This window comes from Cupressus sempervirens, chromosome 7, assembly GCF_028749045.1.
Source record: "Cupressus sempervirens isolate cs-2001-9-10 chromosome 7, ASM2874904v1, whole genome shotgun sequence".
Taxonomy (NCBI): domain Eukaryota; kingdom Viridiplantae; phylum Streptophyta; class Pinopsida; order Cupressales; family Cupressaceae; genus Cupressus; species Cupressus sempervirens.
The window spans coordinates 268994278-269006963 of record NC_143124.1 but is presented as its reverse complement, the minus strand read 5'-3'; the positions used below and the strand labels follow the sequence as shown (position 1 = coordinate 269006963).

The 12686-nt window shown below is 32.8% G+C and overlaps 1 pseudogene; it reads right to left on the bottom strand.

Moving 5' to 3' along the window:
- The window catches only part of LOC149546469 (F-box/LRR-repeat protein 10-like), a 56305-nt pseudogene extending 44309 nt beyond the window's left edge, over positions 1-11996 (bottom strand).
- Positions 11997-12686: the final 690 nt, after the last annotated feature.

Below are 12686 nucleotides of genomic sequence, written 5' to 3'. Positions count from 1 at the left end.
ATCCAATGTAGGAAAAATTGAACATCCAGGAAGATAACCAAGACAAGAGAAACCATGCAAATCATAACCTGTATCATGTCCTTCTACACACACCTCTAGATGTAAACTGTGCAAGAATGATCTTCTCCATAAAACCCCAACAAGAAGCCTCAACAACACCCAAACCATACCATATAACTCATCATGGATGTAAGCCTCTCACAAGAAGATCAAACTCAATAAACCATTCCTAAACCAAGGAATGACCATTCCTAATCCAAGGAATATGCCCAATATAGAACCATCTCCCAAACTCAACCAGCATAACAACATATGCACATGGAGATAACCAATGCTAAACCATCTCTCAAATAAACCCTCTAGAACTAACTCATGTACCATAACTCAAGATCCATATCCATGAAAGACAAGCATAAATATAATGCAACTGAGATAAACAATGGGCTATACCTCTCAAGTAGAAAACCGCCGAGTAGACCAAGAGTGGGGAATGAGAATGCTCATCAAGATACCCAAGTCTCCAACCAAGACTCATCTAAGAACAATCTCCTCTCAAGTCCATATCAGGTGACTGCCCCTCGGACTTCCTGCTGAAACCATCAACCATCTCAACAAATAATTCTCTAATCCAAGAGAAATCAGTGTCACCACTGTCTCTAAGTATCCATGAGCACCTGTAACCAATCAATTCATGCCAACTTCAAATGCAACATAGCAATATCATGAAGTATCCAGCTTATGATCAGTGTACTCAATACAAAGAAACTAAACCAAGATCAATGTCAAAGTTCCAACCATGGCCTCAGGAACATAAACATGACAACATGATCTTACCATCTCAACCAAAGAGATAACATGCTCCATATGAACATACTATAACATGTCACAACTCTAAATGCGTATCAAGAGTATACCATGACATAATAATGAAACCATCTTCACACCAAGGATAACATGACAAATAGAAGCATAAACCACACCTTTTCCAAGAACTCTATGAGTCCTCAAGATGCAACCATCTCCACACACCATGAAGAAAAACCATCTCCACATACTAGGAAGAACCATCTCCACACACCATGAAGATAACCAAGAACTCCATGAGTCCTCAAGATCTAACCATCTTCAAACACTATGAAGATAACAAGTGCACCATGCAAATGTCAAAGACGCTTCTGCAGCAACAGGATCTAAGACAAACCTCCAACATCTGCAAACACTCAATAAATAAATCAATGCCAACAACTCCCACTCAACCGTGGTACCAAGTCACCTATGGCATCATAAAATCCATCTCCTACTTGAAGATCCAAACCAAACCAGGAACTAATCCTGCACTGTCGCCCCATGACTGTCACAAGCTCCCACTAAACCGTGTATCCAAGCTATCCATGACATCATGATGAAAAACCATCCTCTAACCATGAGAATAACCCAAGGCATTAAACCATCAAAGAACTCAAAGTGCACATCATGAGCTCCTCAAAAGAAACCAAATAACCATGATCCTCAACCAAGAAGATATACCACCATAACTATATCAGAAATCCAAGCTAATGAACATCAAGGATGTACCTGTATATCCAATCATGTCATGCCAAAATCCATGGCACCATGATCACATCCATGAACTGAGCATCTGGTTCTCAAAGTGTCCAACCTGTCAGCATAAAATAGTCAACCACAATCCTCCACCATGACTATACCTGGTAAGAACATCTCATCCCTTCTACATGAAGATAAAATCATGTGACTTAGGGCATAGACAACCCAAATCCAAGCCACCAATCTGAATATGCATCAATAATGAAAGATCAATGGGCAAAGACAACCCATAACCAAGCTATAAATGCAACCTGTAAGTATAGACCGCTTACAACACTGCACAACCTATAGACCCAACAAGTCATCATGCATATCCAAACAAAATACTAATAACCATATCATCATGAGACCAAACTTGAGTATATGAACTGAGTATACAATGACATCAAATCTTAAATCTCCCAATGCCATAAACTCACAATGTTACCATAGTCAAAATATACCTATAAACTGTTCATATCAATATATCAACAAATAAATTATGCCAAACCTGCACCAAATCTAAACCAATATGTAGAACTCTCCAAGAGCTTTCCGTTGACTACTCGAAGTCCAAAGTCCGACTCCGTATGCCCAAGTTATGCCCTAATCCGTGGTCAAAATAAATAACATCTGACTTTAGGGCTCTTAAAACCTGAAAAAATTTCAAAACCATGGAACCAAGCCTACACCATCTTGTAGTGCTCTGAATTAGCTTTCCAACGCCTATAAGAACTCTGAAATCTGATATTCTGAGAGAAAGTTATGGCCGTTTTACTAAGACAGTCTTTTTACCATTTTCAGTACGATTTTTTATTTTTTATTTTTTCAGTGACAAAAATTCCGACAGGATTAAATTTGACGGCCATCATGGGCTGAAATTAAAAAACTCTTTCATTTCCTCTGAACATGGCCAAACTAGGGCATATTATATATCAAATTTTATGAAAATGTCGACTCGGATCCAATGGTGAGGTCTGTTTTTACCTAGGAGGTCATTTCTACAAGCTAACCCCCAAAACCCTCATTTAAATGAAACATCCGAAAAAATCTTTTTGTCCAACAATTTCACACACCCAAATCTTTTTAACATCCCATCATAACAGCAAATCCAAAACCCTCAGATCTGCAATAAATCATTCATATATCTTGCCCCTTTTTTTTTTTTTATCCTCTCATGCATTCCCATGGATTCAATCTAGGGTTACAATAATAAAACCATAGCTCTGATACCACTTGTAAGGAAACTTGGCAACAAAGAATGTAACCATTTCCACATAACCCATAATAGATCTAAAATAAACATGAAATTAAAATCCACATGCAAGAGAATAGAAAACATACCCATAAAATGTGACACAAGATATACCCTCGAAAACCCTCATTGAGGGAAAAACCCAGCCTCCAAAAGCATCCATCATCATGTATTATTTAGCAAAAATACCATTGCCATACAACCATGGAAGCCTTCATGGCCATAGCCACAACCGAGCAAACTATGTGAACAAGCATGAATCCACACATCCCATGCCATGCTTTCAACCTTCACAAATGCTCCCTTGGCTAACCTGTCAAGCCTTGTGCCGCTCGCCTCTTGCCTTTTATCTCCTCCTTGTCACTCTTACTCTCCTACAACAACTACCCTTGTGGCTGCTTATATAGTAGCAAGTCCCACAAAACCACTAAGTGGTATTACATAAACCATGTGCTAAAACCATGTGCTATCTAACCCACTGACCCCACATTTAATATTGGGCATTTAATTCTTTTCCCCAATATTAGATAATTACATAAAATATTATCACAATGTTACAATACAACTCATCAAGAATATTCCATAGGAATCTTTACATGTTGCACGTCCATCTAGGCACAACATTACATAATAAAATAAAATAATAAAATAACAATATTATGCAATGTGTGCAACACCCATTATCTCAACAAATAGTAACTTGAGTTTATATAAAATAGAAGGGGACTATTATTCATATGTGCAAGGAGCATTTTTCCAGAGTGAATCATTAGATCACTCTTATGAACAACAAACAGAGATGTCATAGAGGAGTACATGAAAAGGATTTTGAGGGATTACTATCAAGAGAAAAAAGAAAAAGTGATGATTTATATTGATGTAGGAGTGCTTGCATCCTAAAAATGCAGGTATGTTTTGTGACTACGGACTCCACAAGCATTTCTGGTTAGAGATCATGTAACGAAATGTAGTGGGAAGATTCTATGACTTTTGGCCTCTCCTATGGAGTGCAAGCATGTTATTGTTCACAAAAAAATTTCAATAGTAGTATAGTGGTTTCATATAATGGACCACTTGAGTTTGAATAATAGCCTTTGGAAAATGCATTAACTTTATGTCAATAATTTAGTGATACCTTGTTTACCCACTACTACTAGAAGTGAAGTAAAGAGGAAAATCTATTTGCCAAAGGGGTATTCCAGCCTCCTTTTTCAATATTGATGACTAGTTATGTGGATTCATAGACTAGGTTAGACAATATTTTGTTCAATCACCTCCCACCTCGACTTGTATTTTTGGGATTCTTATTGACAAAGCTCCTTGGCTAATCAACTCCAAGGCAGTAGTCTAATAAACTCCTCACTTATCTTATGATAATTACTTTTACTATTGGATAGTGAGGTTGTAGTCTTTTTAGGTTGGATATCTATTATCCTTTGGGGGTGAGAAAGCTCAGCTTTCAAGACATATAAAAACAAATTGGCATCATGTTTTTTCTTGTAGCCTTTTGATGTATTGGATTTATAGTGTAGCTTTATGGTACCCTCTTGAATCTTTGCTATTATTATGGCTTCTATTTATTTCATCACAAGGAGGTTTCATAGTTGAGTTTGTGAAAGTCAATATAGATGATTTTCCATTTTATTGGTTATTATGGGCAATGATACATAATTCTTATGATGTTTAAAACTAATGATCCTTTCCTCAAGGACCAAATTTCTAACCAACCCCCCATTTGTCCATTTTTCATTGCCCCATATCCATGTTTCTAAATAAAAAATGAGAGTTTCATCTTCTAAGATAGGTTGTTGGGTGTTCCATATCCTTATTTCAACACATCATGATTATACTATCTTTGGGGAAAAGGGAAGGCGGGGACACAAGAGGTAACCTATGGATTGAACAAACTAACAATAGTGGTTGGTGTACAAATATGGTCACTAAGAACATACTAGGAATAAAGAAATAATTATATGGGCTTTCAATCTAATTTCAAGTATAGTGGTAAATTTTCTAGTTGTTATGGATGCCCTTCATTTTTTCCTTATTGGTTGACAATAAATTAAAATAAACATCTATATAGGAGTCAAACATCTATTATGTGAAATTCAAGTGCTAGAATACTATAGTGGTGGTTGTTCAAGAAGAATGTGATAACTTGGGTCAAGGCCAAGAATCTAGGGTAACATGCTAAAGGGACAATAGTTGGAACTATAAGTTGGGTGACTCAAATCTTTAGTGGTGTCTTTATTCTAGTTGTAGTTGTTCCTTTTTCTAGGATGCATTTTTGGGCTCTTAGGTAGTTAGCAAGTTGTGCCTTTTGGAATTGTATAGTAACATAAAATAAAGAGTATGCCCATTTAAGTTGTATTTGTTTCTTTCTATTTAAATGTTTGACCAAGGGCCCCTATCTATCCCTCACTATATTATCTATAAAGACATTGAGTGCACCACAATGGCTAATTTAGTTGTACTTTGACATGCTACTATTATCATGGCAATAATCTTAATATAACATGGATATGATAGTATCAACAAAGATTTAGTGCATATATACAATATTTTGATTGATAAGTTTGTTAATGTGAATAAAAAATATTATTATTACTTTTTATGAAGATCACCATGTTAGTTGGAAATAAAAATTCAAAGCCTTAAAATGAGTCTGTAAGTGATGTTGATGGAACAAATCACCTACCATGAACAATAGCGCTCAAATTCATTCCTTGCTAAGCTATTTGATTTTTGTTGAACCTAGTATATAAGTTCTTGTTCATTGAGAACTAGTCAGAATGGACTAAATATTAAATTAAAATCCACCAGGTCACATGTCTAAAGCCATAGGAAATCATGTACCTAGACCATGTCAAGAAAAGGCTGATAAATGTTTGCAACACTTCCTATCAAATGAAACTAGCTATGTTCTGACTATAGAGTCAAAAAAAAGTTTCAACCATAGGTAAAAACAAAAGTTAAATTTCAATTCTCAAAGTAAAGATGCAAACTACTAATAAAATATTCAATATGAATCATAATTGACCTCTACCCCTAATGGTTAGATATCATATATTAACCTACCATACAAAACATGTTCTTCCACATCTAGACTCCCTTCTTCATGACACATGTCTTCTATGTTATAAAACAACAATGTCAACTAAAATGGCTAGATTTGGTAGCAATGCAAAATAAATGAAAAGGAATTCACAAGCACTATCCTACAGGTACCACTAAGTAAACATCATAAATTATGGACTTTATTAAATGTGGAAATCATAAATTAGTAAGAGGTTAAAGTCATAGCCTTGTTCTATAGGCATCACTCTTCCATTACAATACCCTTCACATCTATATATTTGTTAACTTCATGGCAATATTTATAAAATCTAAAAAAATATCATAGGAAGATCAATGCTCTCAATGAAGGAATTTTTTTCCTTGAAAGAACATAACTCATGAATAATTGTCAAAGATGTATTTGGCTGACTCTATATGTATTGTTACAGTCTTTCGGCCCTAGCTATTAAGTTTGAGCATCTGGAACGTTCTCGAGCACCATAAAATTGCCTATTTAAGAAAGGACCAAACATTTTTTAGAACAACTCTGGGTGATAATTCATAGCTTGTCTTGCAAATTATTGTAATGAAGGTGCCCATGTGGCTGAGCATATTGTACTTGTGAATTTTGTAATTCTGCATTTACAACACAAATAAGAAGTCCATATTGTGTTCTCGTATTTGCTGTTATTTCTATGTTTTCTATTATGGTTTATGGTATTAAGGGAGTACCCTTCATCATAAATCCTTAGAAGTAAATCTTCTTAAAGATCTCTAACTGGTCTAGCATTATCTACTTGCTTTATATTATTATCATATGAATTGTGAAAGGACAGGTGTGTGTTTCTTGAAATACCAAAAACATAGTTTTTCAATTTCTAAAAGCCACATAAGAAGGTTCCAAGGAAGGAAAAAGAAGAATAATCGTCATTTATTGATGATGTTAAATATATCCTACATTTTCAAAGATGAGCTACACAACCAGACATTTTTAAGCATATCGAAACAATCATGTGTCAGTTCTATTGATTTCAAACTACAACATAGTTTCCCCAACCTCCACTCATTGTGTTCTTGCCACTAGACACCACCAGACATGCTTGCAGTGAGTTGTCCATAATAGGAGATCTTCCTTATAAGCTACTTATCTTATGAGAGCAGGGAGAAACTAAATATCTAATGGTAGCCTCTTTCATAGACAGAATAACCAAAAATATTTCATATTCACAACAACAGCTCAAAACAAAATGTAAAACACATGCAATTGTACAAGTATAGTATTTTAAATATATTCATTAACTTATGATCCACATATGCTACAAATTCCAATAGATAAAGATTTTATCAACTATTCCCATACTATAACACATCAAAAGTTTATAATAGTGACAAAACATACCTCAAAAATTGTTGTAATGTTTACCTAATAGTTTCTAATAAATTAAAATAACTTACAGGACCAAGACTTCAACAACTTATGCTAAAGATGATAGAATCATAATTAAATCTATTTTATTCTCTCTTTGATGGAATAATTTTGACTTCATCAAAATTTCCATAGTGACCAAAAGCTTTGACTAGATCAATTGTACTAGGTTTCCTTGGTAAGAACATTACTAGAAGACACTTCATATTTGTAGGTTCTGACAACACTAGCATATCTAGTCCAATATTTTTATGAGGATTCATGATTTGAAGTCCTCTATCAGGATTGGTGTAATCAAATGTTGCATATTCTGAATTATCTTCCCCTTCATCATCACTATCTGATCAAGCAATGCATCTATGGAAGGAAAAATTTTGCCCCATTGATTTTGCCTAATTTTCTTTGTTTGCTACCATATCCTAGTCTACCTGTTAGTATTTATTCCAATAAACTGAAATTTTTAGATAAATCACTTCCCCATCCCTTTTTTTTTGCTGTCTATATTAGGGGAGAGAGTGACACCTTGAGCATTTCGAGCTATATCCTACTTCTATGGAATTTTTAGACAATCTTTTTTAGAGTGTTTGAACCACATAAATTTCTTCTATCCAATATAATGGTAAAGGATTTGTTATTTATTTATTCTCTTGTGTTGTTTCCAATTTTTTTATCATCCATGTTTGTACAATTTAAAATATTAAGTCCTAACTTGTCCAGATCCAGATTCTTTAATGTTAAGTTAGAGCAATTTTCTTTTTTATTTGAATTGTTTTCAACTACTACTTCACATACATGTATAGATTCTACAACATGAATGCCTTCTCTCAATTTTTCCACTATGAGATTATTTTATTTTATGTTGGTAGAAGGTAACCCCTCAGAATGAAAAAAAGGAATATTCTTCATTATGTTTATAATTTTCAATCTTTTCTAATGGCATTTTAGGTTCACATTTACTGTTTAAAGGCTAGATTGAAGTTTTTCCTTGATTGCCAAGAAGATTTGTCCTTAATGACCCCTAAGGGGATCATGGAGCAATATAACTATTTTTTTCATATTTATATTTTTAAAATATTTTCTCCAAATAAATTTTTCGAAAATGTTGGAAGAAAGTTTTGGTCTAAAATCAATTCATATTTTCTTGATGACAGGGACAAATTTTTTTTTTAATCTTCAAGTATCTCATTTCCTGAAACATTGCTGAAAGTTAAAGGAGACTTTCATTTCAAATTTTCAATTTCCAAGACAAAAACATCATTTAATTTTGTCACTATTGCAAATTTTCAGCTATTGTAGATTTTGTTGCCTCCTATGCATCATCATTGACATCTGAATACAAATGCACAATTGGTTCCCTTTTCTCTATAGACTGGGATCAAGTTCTATTTTGACTTTCACATACATCATTTCCTATAATATTGTCAAAATTCAAGGAATTCTTTTGTTTCAAACTATCAATTTCAAAGGCAATAACATCATTTGATTGTGTATCTATTGACAAATTTTTAGGTGCTTTAGATTTTGTTGCCTCCTATGCTCCATCATTAATATCTATACATTATTTTTCCATAATTAGTTCTCCTTTCTCTATAGGATATGAAAAGGATTCAATTTGATTTTCAATTACATCATTGCCCGATATATTGTCAAAACTCAAGGAGGCCTTTTGTTGTAAACTCTCAATTTTTAAGTCAGTAGCATCTTTTGATTATATATGAGTTGACAATTTTTAGGTGCTTCATATTTTGTGCCCTCCTTTTCTCCATTAACATCTACTTGATAAAGTGTTACAAGATAAAGTAATACTCCTACTTGATCTCCCTAAAATATCCTAACTCTATCTAGTTTAGACAAAATATTTTAAAACTACATGTGGTTTCTATGGTTTGAATGGTCTCGAGAATTTTCCCCTTTATCACAACTTAAATTAAGATTCTTCGCCTGATGATTTTAGGATTATGTCAACCATATGGGAACTTGAATACAAACCCATTTATTATGTGCTTATTATTTCCTTGAGTTCAAATTTTCATTCTACATACTTCTAGAAGGTTTCTAGTAGGCCTACTATAGGTTGGGTTTACATGGTTACAAATTCACAATTTCCTATTCCAAATTTTGAGCTAGAGCCATACTCTCAAGCCAATGACCTATCACTAGTTGGTGTCCACTAGTTAATGCATCATTGGAAAACAAGCTTTTAGTCATTAGGGGAACACATTATTATTTTTTTCATGCAAGCCACTTTGATGTTTCATTGCCTATCAATGATTTTGATAACATTGTTGTTTCTTTTGGCAATCTAAATCTTGATTGTCAAGTTTCAAGACTATTGGGTAAATTATGATTGCAAAAATATTTTCCTTTTAAACAACTCAAGCCAAACCTTAAAGTTCAATTTTTTTTCTTATTTAAGCCTTTTGAGCCTTACCCTAAACTCTATGTCCTAAGTAAAATAGATAGCAGCTAGAAAAATCCTTTAGAAGTAAATTTTTAGGTTGTTTTGGAGGGAGATCCTAGTGTTTCAAACCCCACTAATGTCTCTAATGACTAAATGGAATTTTGAGTTCATTCTTGTTCATCTTGGAATTCCATCAATCATAATTATAGAAGCAAATAGTTTTCTCCAAGTTACATGTGTATTTGTGAAATCAATTAGATATGGGCTTTCTCTAACCTTTCTCATATGGAAATAATTATGTTCTTGATATTGCAAACAAAATGTGAATCCACTATCCTAGATAATGACAAGTGACTAAAATATCAAACAAGGGTAACATGTTTGAAATATTTCCTAAATGTTTCTCTAGTTAAGATTAGGACATTAACTTTATAAATATATGTAGTATGTTATTAATTATTTTACAAGTGAAGGTACATAATTGAGTTGGTTGCATTACATAGTATGTAGTATTGAAGTATTTTCATGTTGACGATGTCACAAGGGTTCCTTGCTTAGTTTATTTATATTATGATTCAAATTAGAGTCTATTTAAAAAGATAAAGCATGGGATCTTCTTATTGAAACCAATAATAATGCTTCTCTCTTGACTGAAATGTGGAGTGTATAAAAATGTGCAATAAATAGTTAGATTTATTTTAAATTTCTTGAAAATGTTGCATTAAATAGTAATAGGGATCTAGACATGGGAATAGGATTAATGTACTGAATAATTAACCTATTCAAAGTGAATATGAGGCACTACGAGAAAGTAAAAGTATGAAGATATATAATTGTTCCTAAGATTTCTACTTAGCTTGTTAACCTTTGGAAAACCTATGAGTGTGAAATTAAATATTACTTAGCATTTCATTTTTTTTTACAAATAGTTAAACTTCTGATGGTGCAAAATCTTGATGAATTGAAGTATCATCTAATTTACACAACCTTGGATTTGGAATCTACCCAATTAAATGAAAAGGATGAAATAAAACAAGAAGAAGAGATAACAAGGGAACTAACTAAAATTCTACAGAACTTGTAAAGAAAGAGATGAGGCAAGGGAGTAGTATCATAAGTTGCAAGAAAATTTGATTTAGAGAGTTTGATGATCTCCACTCTAGTCCTCAAAGTATGCCACTTGACAGTTGTCCTGGAAAATCACTCAAAAGTGACTCCATTATCTCATGATGTGATAGTATTTCTAGCACATACAAGCATTATTCTTTTGTGTCATCACCTAAGCAATTGATATTTGATGTAGTTTCATCAATACAAGAGCCTTCTAAACTAAATCTCACAGACTCTAGTAGCATGGATCTGTTGCAATAACTACTTTTGAACTCTTTGAAGAATACCCATAAACATCATTTGCTAGACAGATGTTTCAACAAGTACAATTTCCATTAGGGTGTAATATAGATATACCTATAAATTACAAGACTCAAACTAATTAGGACAGTGCTAAAAAAAAATGGAAAGATCCTCCAATATATCAGAAATTTTCCCCTCATCTTTTGTGCCAAATGATTTGCAGACTATGGATTCACAATCTCTAGTGAATGTTAGCTCATCAATTGCAGAGTGTGATATGCATCTTGAGAATCAATCTTTAATTCACTCTTTTCTAAGTATAAATACATCTAATAATGGTTGTGATGTGCAATCTTAGCAACAAATATTTTAAACTTTTAACAATATGTCAATGAAAAATATAGTACTAACCAAAAACAACAAGAAACTAACCACCATCCCCCTTCAAAAGGATAAATTCTAGGTTCAATGATACAAGTGAGATTCTCTAAAGATCTAAAACCATAGGAGCTAATGATTAATGACAAGGGCTTGTAGCCTAATGATGAAAAAATGTGTTCCAAATTCAATACAAAAAAGAGAAGGAAAAGAAAACCCTACCTTGTCATTAGCACTATCAAATTCTCCAAACTCGATGCATTCGTCATCATATTGCATGACATCATTTTTTACATCCTCAAGTGTAATTTGTAACTCTACTAGCATCAAATAGTTGGTCTCGTTGTGGGAAGTGTGAATCCCCAATATCATTTTATGAATGCAATAATCTTTGTCCACAAGTCACTGTACCATAAGTGAGGGTCATTCTAGGGCATGTGTGATCACTGACTCATATAAAATGACACATTTTTCTTCGAATTACATACTCGTTCACTAGGCATTTCTTCATTCCTCCTCAGATTCATTTTGTCTTTCACCATTATGAAGTAGATATGAGAAAATAGTGTGATTTTGTTCTACATGACAAACACCAAATGAAGATGAAGAGGTCTATGATTTTTTTTTAATGCATACAAATATATTTGTAATTTTTGGCATTTTGTTTCAAAAAATTTGGATAAGGCTTGTACTTGTCACTTCAAAGTCTTTTGGAGGTAAATATTAAAAAAATAGTTTTTCAAAATAAAGTTCCAAATATTAGGAAGAAAAAGAGGTCCGTATTTATAGGATATGTAATGATTTAAGTTGGAGCTTAAGAAAGTTTCATTATAGAGGTAAAATGTCATAGTTCTTAAGATAATGTAAACTAGAGATTTTCCTTAGGTTTTCAATGTGATATTAAATGGGTAGTGAAGGTTAATTTATATGACATTTAGTAAATCATGTTATTAAATATATTTTTAAAAAATTAACATTTATATTTATTAAATATAGTTTTAACTATTAGTATAAATTAATAATTATTTTAATTATGAATATTGAAATAAATAATTTAGAATTTAAATTATACATAATATAAATGGAAGAGAATTAAATTAAGATTTTTTTTTATCAATATATCACTTATTGATTTACCTCTTAGAGTAAAACTACATTAGTTTGCAAGATTGATCAAAGAATCCAAAATTGTGAATAAAATATCCCAAGTCATTTAACAAAGTGCCATACAT